This window comes from Trichosurus vulpecula, chromosome 8, assembly GCF_011100635.1.
Source record: "Trichosurus vulpecula isolate mTriVul1 chromosome 8, mTriVul1.pri, whole genome shotgun sequence".
Classification (NCBI taxonomy): Eukaryota; Metazoa; Chordata; class Mammalia; order Diprotodontia; family Phalangeridae; genus Trichosurus; species Trichosurus vulpecula.
The window spans coordinates 26,732,710-26,749,361 of NC_050580.1; positions in this window are offsets into that span (position 1 = coordinate 26,732,710).

Here is a 16,652-nt window from a genome sequence, read left to right on the forward strand (position 1 = left end):
TCGCCTCGGAACGTACTCACACGAGCTGGCTGCCTCAGAGAAACCTTCCTCGTTCTCACTTGTCTATGTGAGAGGAATAATTTGTCAGTATAAATGTGTATATGTGTCTGAGGTATGTGTGTCTGTCTGTCTGTTTGTATTTCCATAGGAAAAGGGGTGCTATGGCATTGTGGGTAGAGAGCAAGCCTCAGTCAGGAAGATCTGGTTTTGATATGATTGATGCTAGCTGTGTGACCCTGGGCAAGTCTTATAACTTTGCAGTGTCCTAAGCAACCTCTTTTAAGCCTTTAAGCTACAGAAAATATACTGATAAGCACTAGGAAATGGAGTTTCCTTATTGGGAATTTCCCGTATCACCTATTATGAAATAATAGGCCTAGTTCATTCCCATCTTTTATCCATGTTAACATGGGAAGGATTTTTTCTGTGTAGAGGAATTCCTAGTCTTGGAATTCCCTCCACTAATAGGTCACAAGTAATCTATGACTCATTATACGAGTCCTGGGAAATTGCCCAAATCTCCGAGAGCTTAAGAGACTTTATTAGGGTCATACAGCTGTCTCTCTCTGTTTCTCTCTCTCTCGCTCTGCATGAGAAAGGTACCATGACCTAGTAGATAGAGAATAGAATCAGAAAGACCTAGGCTCAGCTCCTACTTCTCACACATACTGGCTGTGTAACCTGGGCTGGTAACTCAACTCTTGGTTCCCTAGGCAACTTTCTCTGACTCTTAGTTGTAGAATCTTTACAGATCTGTATTGATAGAGAGACTTTCCTTAACAGATGTTCCATATACCACATGCATCAAAAGTGTAGACAATATACACATACACACAAGTATATATACATATATGTATTGTGTATGCACCCATATTTGTATTTTAACACTATCTCTTTATTATCTAGCTCTTTTTTATCATTCATGCCTATATCCATCATACATATAGCTTTAACTATTGGTATAACTAAATCTCAATCTCTAGGTCATCTGTTTCATCTCTAGTCGTATCTCTAGTTGGCTCTATCACCTGTATCTATTTCTATGTCCATGTCCATGTCCATGGCCTTACCTATATGCATCATCTCATAATGTGCAGAAGGGTTACTGTCTGGGTTATGGAGGGAGCCCCCAATTCATGAAATATGAAACCTTGAAGTGACAAAGTACATTATGTGTATACATAAGCCTATATACACATTAACATACTTCTTATATACAAATAATATACTTAAACATTTCAAGGGTTCAAGATGTCGTGGGTCGAGGACTCCTGCCAAGATTAATGGCCACTCCTTAAGGCCTTATGAGATCACCTTCCCAAGTTGCTGTGGCTGAAAGAATCATTGTCCTGTGGCTCATCTCAGGACGATCCTCCCCTGCCTTAACAGGCTGGTCCTTAGATGCCACCACCACCATCTAAATCACTCTGGCTATCATTGATTGGCCAACAATAGGTCCCAGACCAAGCCTCATTTGGTCATTGTTTGGGCTCTGATGGCTCAGAGTGAGTGTAAATAGTAATTGTTTCTGTTTTTGCCAGAAACCCTGAGGGTCTTTCCCTCCAAGATTGTTTTTGCTTTTTGTTTGTGTTTTGTTTTGTTTTTTGTTGATTAGGCAAAAGAAGCTATTCTTTGCCTCACTTCTTACCTAGCCTCAATCACCCCTCAGTCAAACTGAGACCTGGGAAAGACCTTAGCTTAAAAAGACCAAGTCTCCCATTGCTTCTGGGGCCTTCTACAGTCATCCCAATCCGTGGTTTGCCACTGGACCCGGAAGACTCTGGAGGAGAGAGTGAAGCTGGTGACTTTGCACAGCCCTCTCTCACTTAAATCCAATGCACTTGAAGTCAAGGGATCACCTTCCTGATGTCATGATCCTTTTTGAGAACTAAGGACAAATAATAGTCTTCAGATGCCACACTCATTCTCCACTGGGCCTGTTCTCAAATCCTTTTCTTTTTAAATAGAACTTTCCAGATGTTGCCTTCTGCTGATAAATCCTCAGAGAACCTGGGGTCCTTGTCAAACCATGATTGGGTTTCTGAGAAAAAACTTTCATCTAAAGGTATACAATATCATTCTCTGTGGAGCTTAATGCACTTTATAGTTTCTGATAACATGGTACAATGGGGAAAGCACTGGAATGGGAATCAGAGGACTTTTGAATTCTAGATCAGTCGCTTATTTTCTATATGACCTGCAGCAAATCATGTGAGCTTTCTTCTTCTCATTTTCCTCAAGTAAAGAGGTTGGACCAGATTACCTTTGGGACAGCTTCTAACTCTAAATGGAAGAAAAGCATGGAGTGTCTGAAAGGGGGAAGCAAAAGTACCCAGTGCGGGAGCACAATGAAATCTAAGTGGTACAAGTGGGTGGGGAATGAAGAGATGGCAGACCTGGGCACCCTCCTTAAGTGGAGGCTTAGGGAGGAACTCTCTTCTCATCCTCCATTTGGAGGAGTCCCAGGAGCCCTCAGGTACTGATGAGATGCATGTACCAAGGCTGATGTGATCTTGCAGGATGATGAGGTTCTTGGGGGCAGGGTGAAGAAGTCTGAAAGAGTGAAGCCAGTTGGGAAATGAAGAGGTGGTTGTTAGCATGGTGGTTCATGAATTATGGGGTCTGAATTTAGTAGTATACAAAGGTTATACAGTAAAAATCATCCATATTGATTCAGGTGGAAATCTGACATTTGTGAACATGGTGGGGACGGAAGTGCACAGCCAGTTAGGCGGAAGCTTTGAGGTTACTGAGCATAACTAAGCCGTTTAACTAGAGTTGGGCCTACATGGAATGAATGAATGAATGCATGAATGAATGAACAAGTGATTGACAAAGCTTTTATTAAATGCTTACTATGTCCCAGGAACTTAGCACCCAGCACTGGCTAAGTGCTCTGAATGAAAATACAAAAGCAGAGATAGTGCCTGCCCTCAAGGAGCTTATATTCTAATCATTTTAATAGGGAAGACAATACACATAGGTAAATGATGACCAGGGACAGGTTTTTTGGTTTATGAAGTTATAGGGATGTGAGTTGGGAAGTAGAGGGACTCATCCTTTTTAGTTGCAATAGCAATATTGATTTGATTATGGTTCCAGAACTTGAAAGAAAGAGTTGGGGATTGTGGAGGAGAGAGATTGTGGTTGGGGAGAAGATAGGCAGGGTGTAAGGTGAGCATGGGTAGGGGCTGCTTCCGTATAGTGGACACGTGAGGCTTTCACCAATCAGGAGAAAACTTTCAGCAGTATTATTTCATTCAGTAGACAAATTCAATTTATTGAATTTTTATTGATGTCTTGAGTGCCGAGAAGACCCTCTTGCTTCCTCCTCCCATCTCAATTCTTCTTTCCAATGTTCACTGATGCTTGAAATTTTTTTAAACAGAGGATGTTATCTTTTAAGTCATAAGTAAGAGATAAAGTTTAAAATAATCGATAAGCATTTATTAAATTCCTATGTGTCCTACACTGTGCTACACATGGGGAATAAACATATGAAAAAGACTGTCCTCCTCAAGGAGCTTATAATATAATGGGGGGTCAGACAGGATGTAAAAGAATGTTGAAAGGGGTAGGGAAAGAGAAGATGGGGAAGGCATAAATTGTTTTAGGGAATATCTACTTATATTTAAATAAGGTATAACTAACTAAATGGTATGGATTCACATCAGAGGTAGAAGGGGCACCCAAAGGCAATCTAATCCAACCCCTGCTACATCTCTTTCAAAATCTCCCACAGGGACTTCTCTACTCTTTTCCTGGGGGCTCAAATGAGATGACAGTGACTCAGTAGTCACCTCATCTCCTTGTTTTACTGTTCTGTGTTGCAGTTTATCTATGCCTGGTGTCCTGAACTCATCTCCCTACTTGATTTGGTGTCGGCTCCCTGTTAGCCATTTCTTTTTGCTCTTTCCAGTACAAAAGCCATTCTCCTTGTCAGGAAAAACAAGGCAAATCAGAACTGAACAATGTTTTCTTTTCTCTATTGCCACCCTCATCATCTCATTGCTAGGGAATCTTCCAGGTCACATATTCTGTAGTTGCATTTCATATATGTGTACATGATTTTTTTTCTTAGAATTATTCTGTCACTCTGTGCTCAAATAGAGATGAGGTAGCCTTCTGTCAGGGCTGGATGGAGGGAATTCTTGCACTGGGTGTGAGATTGCACCAGATGAGCTGTTAAGAGGTCTCTTCCAGTTCTAGCTTATTATTCATTCATGTAGTAACATGGTGTGGTAACCCTCTTGAAATGGAATCTGGTGTGAAAGAGTATGAGTTTTACCTCAGAATATGTCGGGATATTTTTATTGAATGGGTGAATGCCTTTATCTGATGATAGTCTCCTATCTTTTGTCTCTCCGTATGCCATCCAAGCCTATTCCCTTTTTTTTATTCACCATGCCCAATAATCTCTCACCCATCAGTATTTTGCCAAGTCATTGTCCGTACTCTGGTCATACCCTTTTCCTTTGCTAGCCCCTGGTGAACCTTTCCCTTCTGACCCCATTGGGAACTAGTTCAGTGCTTACTCACCTATCTTTATTCCGGAATGCCTTGCTCCCTTGCTTTATGCCCTGCATGCCTTGTCAAATCTCATATCTGTTTTACTCCTATCATCTACCTATTCACATGCTATTAAATAGAGCTGGAGAAAGTGCTGTAACTATGCGACTGAAAACAGTATATTATCTCTTCCTAACTGGGCCCCTACCATAACAAGGCAATCCTTTTATGCCTCCCAAGTTGATTTGCAATCCCACTTTCCACAGTGATTATTTCAAACCTTGTCTCCTTAAGCCTCCAGCTGCACTCTTCTTCTCCCAACCTTTAAGCTGAAGCCACATCTCCTACTTTACCTAAGATATCCTGGCTACCTACTGAGGACTCCTTTTTGTCCCCTCCTCTTCTTGCCATATCCTGACATCACACTCTTTAACATTTCCTTGTTTTTATTCCTTGTACCCTTGATCCAATCCCCACCTGTCGACTTCAGAATATTGTCTCATTTCTACTCCCTCTCTATTTCCAGTCTTCCCCCTATCTGTATCTTCTGGCTCCTTCCCTGCTGCCTACAAATATATCCAATTCTTCCCCATCCTCAAAAAACAATCTCTAGATTCTAGATTCTACCATCCCTGTTGACTCTTATCTCATATCTCTCTTCCCCTTTTTAGCTGAACTCCTTGGAAAAATCAGCTCCTCAACTTCTTCTCTTCTCACTTTGTTATTGTTGTGTTTGGGTTGTTTCCTTCATTTCTGACTCTTCATGCCCCCTTTTGGGGTTTTCTTGGCAAAGATACTGGAGTGCTTTGCTGTTTCCTTCTCTGCGTCATTTTATAGATGAGGAAACTGAAGCATACAGGGTTAAGGGATTTGCCCAGGGTCACATAGCTAGTCAATGTCTGAAGCCAGATTTGAACTCAGGAAAATGAGTTTTCCTGACTTCAGGCCTGGCACTCTATCTATTGCACCACCTAGCTGCCCATTTTGTTAACCTTGAAATCTGGCTTCTGTCTTTTATCACTTAATTGAAACTCACATCTTCATATAGTGACCACTTTCCATCCCTAGCACCCCAATCCAATGGTCTCTTTTTAATATTCATTTTCCTTGAATTCTCTGTTACAATTGTTAGTGATAGCAAACTTTCCTCCTGCCAACTCTCTCCTCTCTCTGTTTTGGGCTGATGTTCTTTCCTGTTTCTCCTGATACTTGTCTGGCCATTCTTCAGTCTCCTTTACTGATTCATCATTTATATCAAACCCCAATAATTGTAGGTGTCCCCAAGTTTCTGTCTTTGGCCTTCTCTTTATTCTCTTCTGTCATATATGTCATCACCTTCTATGGATTCAACTATCATCTCTAGGCAGGACTTCCAGATCAATATATCCAGTCCTACTCTATCCTTAGAGCTTCAGTCTTATATCAATAACTGTTCATAGAATATTTGTAACTGAAACTCAAATTCAACATGCCCCAACAGAACTCATTATCTTTCTCCCCAAAGCATCAATTCTTCCATTTTTTATTATTTTTCAGGTCTCTATCACCCTCCCAATAATATAGGTTTGCCACTTGGGCATGGTGAAATCAGGACATGTCTGCTGTTCAGTGGGGCCCATAAAGAGGTTAGATTATTGGGGCTGGGGGCAGCCCCCAATCTGACAACTGATTATTAGGATTCCATCATTCCCCCCTCAAAGGGCTGGGGCACAAATTTATTTGGGAAAAGGGACAAAGGTCTCCACTCCTGTAGCTTCTTCAGGCTGAAAAGAGGTGTAGAGCTGTCCCTGTCTCAATGGATCCTGAGGAGGAGGTTGACTGCAGCCAAGCATAGGCTACATCACATGCAATGATGGGTGAGTATGGGCTGGTACCCACTGTTTTCTGCCAACTGTAGGTGAATTGGCCTGTAGTCTGAGAGACACAAATCTGACAGGCAAGTTCAATACACAAAGGAGATATATAAGGAGAAAGATATAAGGAGAAAGAAACCAAGAGCCCTATGATATCATTATTTACCTTTGACCCGCAGGATTATCTGATCTTAATGCTTTCTCAAAAATTTCCAGTCTGATTTAAATTCCTTTAGGAGGATCAGGGGCTTTAGATGTTTTTGTTCTCTCTCTCCTCAAAGTATCTTGAACATACTTATCAGTATAAATATTGAAACTCCCTAGGAGAATGCAGATCCTTGAGACTTGGGAGCTTCCTGTAATTTATCTGTGAATATGTCATATACCCACCGTAGAATGTAAGCTCTTTGAAGGCAATGACTGACTTCTTTCTTTCCATCCCTAGCACTTAAAAGAGTGCCTGGAAGATAGTAGGACTTAATATGTGATTGTTGATAGGTTGATTTGTCTTCATATTCTCAGCACATAGAAAAGTGGTTGGCACAAAATAGGGGCTTAATATATGTTTTCTAATTGATTGATTTGTCTTTGCATCTCTAGCACCTAGAAAAATGCCCAGCACACAGTGGAGATTTAATAAAGGTTTAATTGATTTGTTTTTCTATCCCTAACCCTTAATGCCAGGGTAAGTAGTAAGTACTTATATATCTTTTTTTTTATAGTTGATTACATGTTGTCTCTTCCATTAGGCTATGAGCTCCTTGAGAGCAGAGAGTTTTTTATGGCTTTCCTTTGTGTCCCCAATGCTACCATCCCCAGCCAACTCATACAATGCCTGACACATAGTGAACGTTTACCAAATGGGTGTTGATTTAACTTAAATGTTTATTGAATTCAATTTAATGGAGGAAGTATGCTGAAATTCGTAGTTTAAGTGACTTAGCTAATGTCATACAGTCCAGTCAAAGATGTGGAATTTAAACCCACCATAATATCTTTCCTAGGTCACTGCTTGACCTCTCTTTAACCAAGCTCTTCTACAGAACAATAAGGGTAAAATCTGGACACACTGAAGGCTCGCTGTTACTTTGTCCTTTATTATCAAATGCCAGAATGCAAAGTGAAGATCAGTCTTAATAAAAGAAATGATTGTGCAATTTACATCAAGGCAGATCTAATTAAATGCCTAATCCTTAAATGCACATAATTGGATTTACATATTCACTTCAATGCAATTAAGAGTTGGTATTTAAAGGGCATGATTCTTTTTTCACATTTTCTTCATCACAATACTGGGGCTTTTTTTTCTTTCTTCTGGTTGTTGTAGTCAAGACAAACAATTTTGCTTTCCAGCCCTTAATCATGAGGAAGTAATGGCCTTGTTTAGGCCCAATCATTTTGGGAAGTAAAAAAGAATCATGGTAGATTTAAGTGCTCTTCTCCTGGCATTTACAATGCACATTGTAGGACATACATTTTAACTGCATTCCATTTCTTTTAATTCAAACTTTACCAAGGCTCAATCATGAATTAAAGTGCCCTGTATCTAGACCCCCGTACAATGCAGTAATGGAAGAGTCATGCTGAAATCAGAAAATGCGGATTCAGATGCTAGCCCACTCACTTACCCTCTCAGAGCTCAGTGGCATCTCTGGACCATCTTGTCTGATCTGAAATGACAACTTCTCCTCAATAGCTTTGAGAAGTGGTCATCAGTCTTGTGTGGGGGCATCCTATACAGGGAGCCAATGACACCGTTGGATGGTTTTGATTATTGGGACATTTTTCCTAACACAGGAAGTTGGATATATCCTTGAGTAAATCACTATGATTTTTCTGAAATTTAAATTTCTTCATCTTTAAAATAATGACAAAAATTCCTGTAGTCACTACTTAATAGTGCTGTTGTACACAGATTTAGAGATGGAAGGGACCTTTGTTGTTGTTCTGTCATTTCAATCATGCCCTACTCTTTGCAACTTCATTTGGGCTTTTCTTGATGAAAATACTGGAATGCTTTGCCATTTCCTTCTCCAGCTCATTTTACAGATGAAGAAACTGAGGCCAACAGAGTGAAGTGACTTGCCCAGGGTGTAGTGGTAATCAGGGTGGCACTTTTTGTTGTTCTTCTCTTAAGTGCCTTTAATGATTCTGGCCTTTGTTTGAAAGGGACAGGTAAAATGGCATCTTTTTTTTCTGGGAGTGTTTCTCAGCACTAAGATGATGTAATGGTAATCAAGACTGGACTTTTTGTTATCTTCTCCTTTGGAATGCTGAGGTAATTAAGTACCTTTGATGAGTCTTGCCTTTCAAATGTAATGGCGAGCAAGTTTCTCCAGGGCCTGAAAGACAGGCATATAAGATCCAAGGTTGGTATTTGACTTTTGGGGATCACTCATGGAAGGAGTGTTGAGACTCTGGGCAAACCATTGTAACTGCTCCCCCTCCCCCCGCCCTGCCCAGCTTTGCTAACCCAGACCCATTGGTGCTTCTCTTTTTGGTAACTATGTATGTGATGTCTCGATTAGACAAAGCCTGTCTGTTGAATATTGTTATTTAATCTGTTGATATTTTCTGTTTGTAATTGGTTTGTATTTGCAATGAAGTTCAGGGTGCTGGCCTTTCCCCCTGGACTAAGTGAGTTATATATGTGTGTTTGATTAAAGTGAGATTGCTAATCCCTTAAAGTTACTTTGCTTAGTAAAGCAGATCAAAGAACCTGTGCCAGCAGCTCTTGTTGGTCTTGTTGGGTCTTACACCTCAGCAGCAGCTGCTAGCTAAATTGTTGCTACACAGGGTCACACAGCTAATCAGTGTCTGAGCTCAGATTCAAACTCAGGAAGATGGGTCTTCCTGACTTCAGGCTGGGCACTCTAGGCACTATGGTGCCCCCAGCTGCCCTGGAAAAGGCCTTAAAGGGCTTTGAATCTGTCGTTTTACAGAGGAAGAACCTAAGGCTCAAAAAGGTTAAGTGACCATCCCATGGTCACATAGCTGGAGGAAAAATTTGATCTTTTTAACTCCAAGACCAATATTCTAGCCTCTTTTCCACCTAAAATGCTAGTTATTATTAGAGGTAGGGCAGATAAGTGGTGCAGTGGATAGAGTGCTGGGTCTGGAATCAAGAAGACTCATCTTCCTGAGTTCAAATCCAGCCTCAGACACTTGCCAGCTGTGTGACCCTGGGCAAGTCACTTAACCTTGTTGCCTCAGTTTCCTCATCTGTAAAATGAGCTGCAGAAGGACATGGCAAATCACTCCGGTATCTCTGCCAAGAAAACCCCAAAGGGGGTCACAAAGAGTCAGACATGACCAAAACGACTGAACAACAACACATTATTAGAGGCAACATGGAACTGTAGGTAATTTGATTCAGAGTGAAGAAGACCTGGATTCAAGTCCTTTTTCTATCACAGACTGGCTACTTGATCCTGGGAAAGTCCCTTTGCCTTTCGGTGTGTCAGAAAACTGTAAGAATGTAACTAGCACAGTAGTTATTGATTTACATTGATAAAGGGAGGTTCTGCACCAGGAGTTCCATCCACCACTGAAATCCCACCTCTAGATCATTCTTCTTCCTGAGTTCATTATTCTGGGAGGGGCTTTAACGTTTTGATTCAGAATCATAGATTTAGAGCTGGAAGGAGTCTTAGAGACCATCTAGTCATCAGAACATTGATCTAAAGCAAGAATAGATATCAGAGGACGTGTGTAATATCAATTAAGTTGGGATTTTCTTACTGTTTTAAAACAATTAATTAAGTATCTTTGTTTGAGCCTTTACTAGGTGCTAAGCCCCAGGCCCAAACCTCTATTAGGTGCTATGCCTATGTGAATGTGAATTGGTAACTAAGGTGGGGCTCCAGGTGGGGCCAGTGAAGGGAGGTGCTAACACCAGAGCCAATTGAAGGAGCCTAAGTTCTGGTCGCTCAGATGAAGTTTGATGATATCTGAAACAGCATAAAAAGGGAAGACAGAGCTATTCGCTTAGGGCTCTCACTGTTGGCAGTGCGCTGATGTGGAGACTCTGGGCAGCTGTAATTAAGAGCCCTCCAGCTGAACTCAGATATTGATGCTCTTTGGCAACTATGAATTGCATTTGGTCTGTTTGTAATTTGTCTGTATTTGCTCGGAAGTTCAGGGTGCTGGTTCTTTCCCCTGAACTAAGTGAATGATATTTGTATGCTGGATTAAAGTAAGCTTGTTAACCCCTTAACATTGCTTTCCTTAGTAAAGCATATCATAAGAACCTGGGCTTACAGTGTTCCGTGAGCTGGTTGTGTCTTGGTTTTACACCACCCACAGCAGTTGCTAGCCGGATTGTTGAAACAACATGTGGTCCCACCACCTCTTTTTTCCAGACAAGGAAAGTGAATCGTATACATTTAAAGTAACTTTCGTTCAAAGTTACACAGGTATTATCAACCAGTATTGGAACCTAGGTCCTCTGGCTACAACTGTTTCATTTTAAATCTTCTAATATAGCATTGGGTAATATCAACTTTCTTTGTGAATCATTTTAATGCTGTGAAGAAGTAATTATTAAATCAAATCCCAGAAGTCTGCAAGAACCTCTTTTGGACTCAATGACCTCTGATGTTCCTTTCTGCTCCACATGTATGAACTTAGGATTTTGGGATCTTTGTTGCTCATGACTGCCCTGTGAGTTCTTCTTCTCCATTTTGCAGATGAAGAAGCAGAAACTGAGAAAAGTTAAGTGACTTGCTCAAGGTAATATTGCCAATAAATATCCAAGGTGGGATTTGAACCAAATTTCTTAATTCTAGTTCCAGCCATTTTTCCTCTAGATCTTAAACATTGAGTGAGGTAATACAAGCATTATCATCTCCATTTTACAAATGGGGAAACTGAGGCTCTGTAACAACAATGTCATTAGCAGTTGTTGTGGGGGAGAAAGACCAGCAACAAAAGCACACAGGAAGGCTGCTAGCACAGGTTCTTTGATCTGCTTTTCTAAGGAAAGCAACTTTGAGGGGTTAACAGTTTAATTAAACATACATATATCATTCACTTAGTTCAAGGGGAAAAGCCAACACTCTCAACTTCAGAGCAAATACAAACAGAAATTACAAGCATATGTTATAAACTGATCAACAGACAGATTTCTGTCTGACAAAATCACAATATACATAGTTACCAGAGAAGCACCAACACCTGGATTTTTCAAAGGGGGGGATGGGGGCTGCTTCAACGGCTTACCCAGAGTCTTGTAACCAACACTCTTTCAAATGAGCGTGTCCCCAAAGGCAAAAGCCAACCTCAGGGCTCTTAGACCCTGTTCAGGGCCCTGAGGCTCAGAGCCTACTTAGAAAAAAGGTGTAGGTCTGGGCCCTCACAGCTAGTTAGTGAAAGGGTGTGGGCCTGCCTCTAATCAGGCCTCCCACCTGAGGTCTATTGAGTGGGTGGGAATTCCTGATTGGCATCACAAAGGTGTGGGCCTGCCTCTAATTAGGCCTCCCTTTGTTGGCCCCATCTGAGCCCAATTCAATCTTTCACTTACTGATCTTTCACTTACTGATTGGCCTTACAGGCTCATAGAGTGAAGTGGCTTTCCCAGGCAGGCTTATATAGCTCTTAAGAATCATAGAGAAGACTTGACCTTGACTCTTCTGACTCCAAGACCACTGCTCTTTCTATTAGACTAGGCCAGCCTAAGATGAATGATAGTATCTTATTTCAAATCCAAGATTCACATAAGGCAGAGGCATTATCTTTTCCAGAAAACTTCTCCATGAAGGCTGGTAGCATTTGTCAACTGTGTTTTTCAACCCCTTTGTGTGTTGTTCTTACTTGAGAAGGACTTCTCAACATGTATTTTTAAAAAAAATGAAATGGAAAAACCTTATTTATCATTCTGTGTCATTCCGACTGAGTGGCAATCTCACTGTGATGAGGATGTCTTATTTTCCCCTCTGTTAACATTTATGGAAGGCTATGATTAGTGAATTTTCTGTCTGAGATTTTACTAAATAAAAACCCAAAACATCTTTTAGTTGTTTCCTTCAATTTGTTTCTTTAAAGGATATTATATCCATGACTACAATGAAATTAATAATTCAGAGCTCTGAGTGGCCCATTCATATCTGAGTAAGTTAGTCATGCTTCTTGTTTTGCTGATAATATAAGTTTCCAGACAACCATGTTGCCATTTGCCAACAGAAATGCTAATGCTGTTTGTATCTATATGGTGCAGCCTGACTTATTTCACTTAGGGATGATATAAAATCAATTTAATTATGCCCCTTAGAAGAATCTGGAAATTGGTATTTGTTCTGAGTATGTTAATGCAAAAAGCATTTGCATCTTAACTCACTTTCATACATATCCCTTGCCTATAATCTCTCCAATTTGCACTTCCTTTCCTGTGACAAAGGGAGCAGGCTGGTAGCTTACTTAAAAGATGCTTTCTGCTTTGTGGGATGGACAGGCTCATTTGCTGGGCCTATGTTGCTTGACAAGATTTTTGCCTTTTGAATAAGAAACCCCAGAGACTCCCCAAGCATCATTTTGGCTTCTTGGTGATCCCAAAGCGGAAGTTTAATTCATCTACTTTGCAGCAAGGAATATCTGTAGAGCGGGATGACTTGCCTTCCTTGATTAACTTGATATTTCTGTTTTGGAGACAAGAAATGCAGCAATCAAAATAGAATTTTTTTTTAACATACAGCAATTTGCACATCTGCCCAAGTTCTGAAAACTGGATCAGAGAACATCACCTGTAAGACCTTCAGCCAGTTGGGATGATTTCCCCTATGCCTAACCCCAACCCCTTTGCTGCGAGTTAACTCACTGATTCTCTGCATTGACTTCATATGTATTTTATGTACATGTTGCACTCCATCCCCCTTCCCAGTAGAAGGTAAAATCCTTGAGGAGATGGGCTCTTTTCTCCTTTGTCATTGTATTCTATAAGTTTATTATAGTACCTAGGACAGAATAGGTGCTTAATAAATGCTTGTTTAATTTAACGGCATGTTTAATTCTTAGCAGATCTCTTTTAATTCATTTTTGTGGTGGTTTCCTGACTACATTGGTATAGGGAATTCTCCTGAGGATATTCCCTCTACCAATCCAGATAAATCAATCAGCAAGCATTTATTAAATGCCTATTATGTGTTAGGTGCAGTGCAAAGTCATAAAGGATAAAAATACAGTGAATGAAACAATCCCTAAATCTCAAGGAGTTTATATTTTGTCAGGAGAAACAACATGTACAAATATAGTTAGGGTTTGATTAGTGCAAACAATGAATCCCATGTAGTGTCTCATTTATTCACATTCATGCTGCATACTTCCACTGGCCTGGAACCAATGAACATATTTTACATAATTACAACTTTATATAGTATGAATTTTAATGCATGTGACCACTTCATTGGATTAATCATTCATACTAATAAAGAGCTAGTGGTATAAGTGTAGCAACTCCCCTGGACTCACTTCCTCAATGGCACTGGACGAATGGGTTGGGTTCCTGGAGAGCAATGACTCTTTGGGGATAACCCTGAGGTTTGGGGGTTTCTAACATGTGCTCACAAGCCACCATCTGGTTGGCTTGTGATTCCATCAGTTCAACTTTATTTGTTGCTAGAAAGGGGTACTTAATGAGATGGTATAGAAAGAACAGAAATTATAAAACATGTAGGCTCAAAAATGGAGGTTCCCTTTTCCCCTCACACTCACATGGTCCTTCTGGAGAGCGAGCATACACTTAAAGCATAAAAAAGCTAAAGTCTTGCATATAGGGAGAACATAGGGTTGAGTGGTACCTTCTGGCTCCTTTACCCAGGAATGCTTTTATGCCTTGGCAGAGTCTCCATCAAATTTTCTCCTATGTTGTGTAGTACTGTTGATAGTTGGGTTTTTTTCTTGCTCGCCTGGTTTGGCTCTTCCTACGGCTCGATATCTCAGCAGATGCATCAATCTATTGTTGGGCTGGGTTAAGAAGGTTGCATGTCTGCACTGTTTCCTTACTGAAATCAGGCACCACCGCTACAGTGCTAGTTGCTGGGTGGATCTCCAATGATTTTTAGTGGATTTCCCTGGTCCCTCTGTTTCCTGAATACTTTTCTCAGGATACTTACTCAAGATCAGGCAAGAAGAAACACCAAAGAAACAGAAGCAGCAGGAGCGCCTTCTCCCCTGCCCCCAGTAGTTCACAGTAGTTGCTACTTCATTTACTTCCAGCAAGGATGCTATGCTGCCTCCATAAAACAAACAACAACACCTGCCACCCCTCCCCCCTCAATTTATTAAATGGCGATTCATTAAATTAAATTCATTGATGGTGATTCATTAAATGGCCCAAACTTCTGGTGATGGATCTCTTAGGTACACAGAATTTTAGAGTTCAGGAAGACCTCAGAAGCCATCTAGTGCATCGCATGTGCTAAAAGGAATTCCCACTACAAATTTCTGCATTCAGTTTGGTCCTCAGAGGACATATCTGTGTCTGTAACACTTGTAACATTTCTACCATGGAAGGGTCTGTAAGGGCTTTGGTTCCATTAACATAATGTTCTACAACCCAGGGTGGCTTCCTTGTCCTGATGTGTCATCTGAGCAGGGCCTTCATGAAGCTTGGACATGAGTCCAAATGCAGCAAGACATCATGGGTAGGCAGTTGGCCTCAAAGCCAGGAAGACCACCAAGGTTCAAGTCTTGCCTCCGACATATACTGGCTATGTGATTGTGGACAAAAACTTAAGTTCTTGGTGATGTAGGAAACTCCCCAAGATGATAAATCACAGAGAAGAGGCCAACATGAAGAGGAGGCGATGTCACCTGAGGACTCGCACTACCAACAAAATCACAGGTCCTGTTTTTGTGTTTCTGTCATAGTTAATTCAACAAACCTTTATTAAATGCTCATTCTGTGCCAGACACTGTATAAGGTGTCAGAGATACATAGATAAAAATGGAACAGTCTTTGATCTTAACCTACATTTCTTTGGTACTTATATAATGAGATACAAACACAGCAATAAATATCATATAAGAAAGGGCAGCTAGATGTCACAATGGACAGAGTGCCAGCTTGGAATTAGGAAGGCTCATCTTCCTGAGTTCAAATCTGGCCTTAGACACTTACTAGCTGTGTGACCCTGAGCAAGTCTCTTAAGCTTGTTTGCCTCAGTTTCCATATCTGTAAAATGAGTTGGAGAAGAGAATGTCAAATCACTCCAATATCTGCCAAGAAGTAAGAGTCATGTCTGCACATGACTGAAAACAACCGAATGACAACAGTGATCATGTAAGAAACATTAAGAAGTGAGAGAGCAAAAATAAGTGGAACATCAGGGAAAGGTTTCTTGGGGAGCTGCCCATTTGCTGAGAGTCCAAGGGAAGCAAGGACTCTGAGAGGTAGAGATTGGGGGGAATCGATGTGCCATGGGAGTGTACATCAGACATGAGAATTCGTAGAGGTAAGAGAAGGAATAGCAAGTTTCAAATTCTGTCAGCAATATATTTTATCTGGAATGTAGAGTTTATGCAGCCAAATAGTCTGAAGTGAGGCCACAAAGGTAGGAAGGAGCCAGATTGTGGTTAGGTGGCGGAGTTTGTACTTTATCCATCAGGTTCATCAATTAAGGCAACTACTATATTTCAGGTACTGTCCCAAGTGCTGAGAAAAGGAAGAAAAAGTAAAAACAGTCCTGCCCTCCAGAACTTACATTCTCTATATGACAATAGATAATATTTACAAAATTATCACAAAGAGGTTCTATGAGGAAGGGCATACCCTCACAGTTTAAGGGGAAGGGGATAAGAATCAGGAAAGTCTTCATGTAGAAAGTAGAGCTTGAGGCAAGTCCAGGAAGAAAACAAGGATTTCAAGAAGCAAAGGTATGGAGTCAATGCATTCCAGGACTAGGAGACTATTTCAATGGCCCAGAGATAGGAGTTTGAGCATTTTTGTGTAAAACACTGAGCAATCCAGTATGGTTCAATTGGAAAGTGTGAACAGGGATAATGAAGAGTCTTTGATGACTTTTGAGCAGGGAAATGACATAGTCTGACCTTAGGAATCTGATTTGGTGCTAGTAGCATACATTTTTATACACAGCATACATTTTGATAGGTTGATCAACTGAGGAAAAGAGAGCCTGTGATAGCAATCAGAGGTTGAAATGAAGATACCAACTTGCATTTTGCTTCTTTCTTTTTCCCAGAGTGGAATTCCCCAGAATTTCTTGCATTTGGATATATAGATCAGCAGGCCTACCAGCTGCTCAGCAAGTCAATAAGCAAGTATTTATTTACTATCTA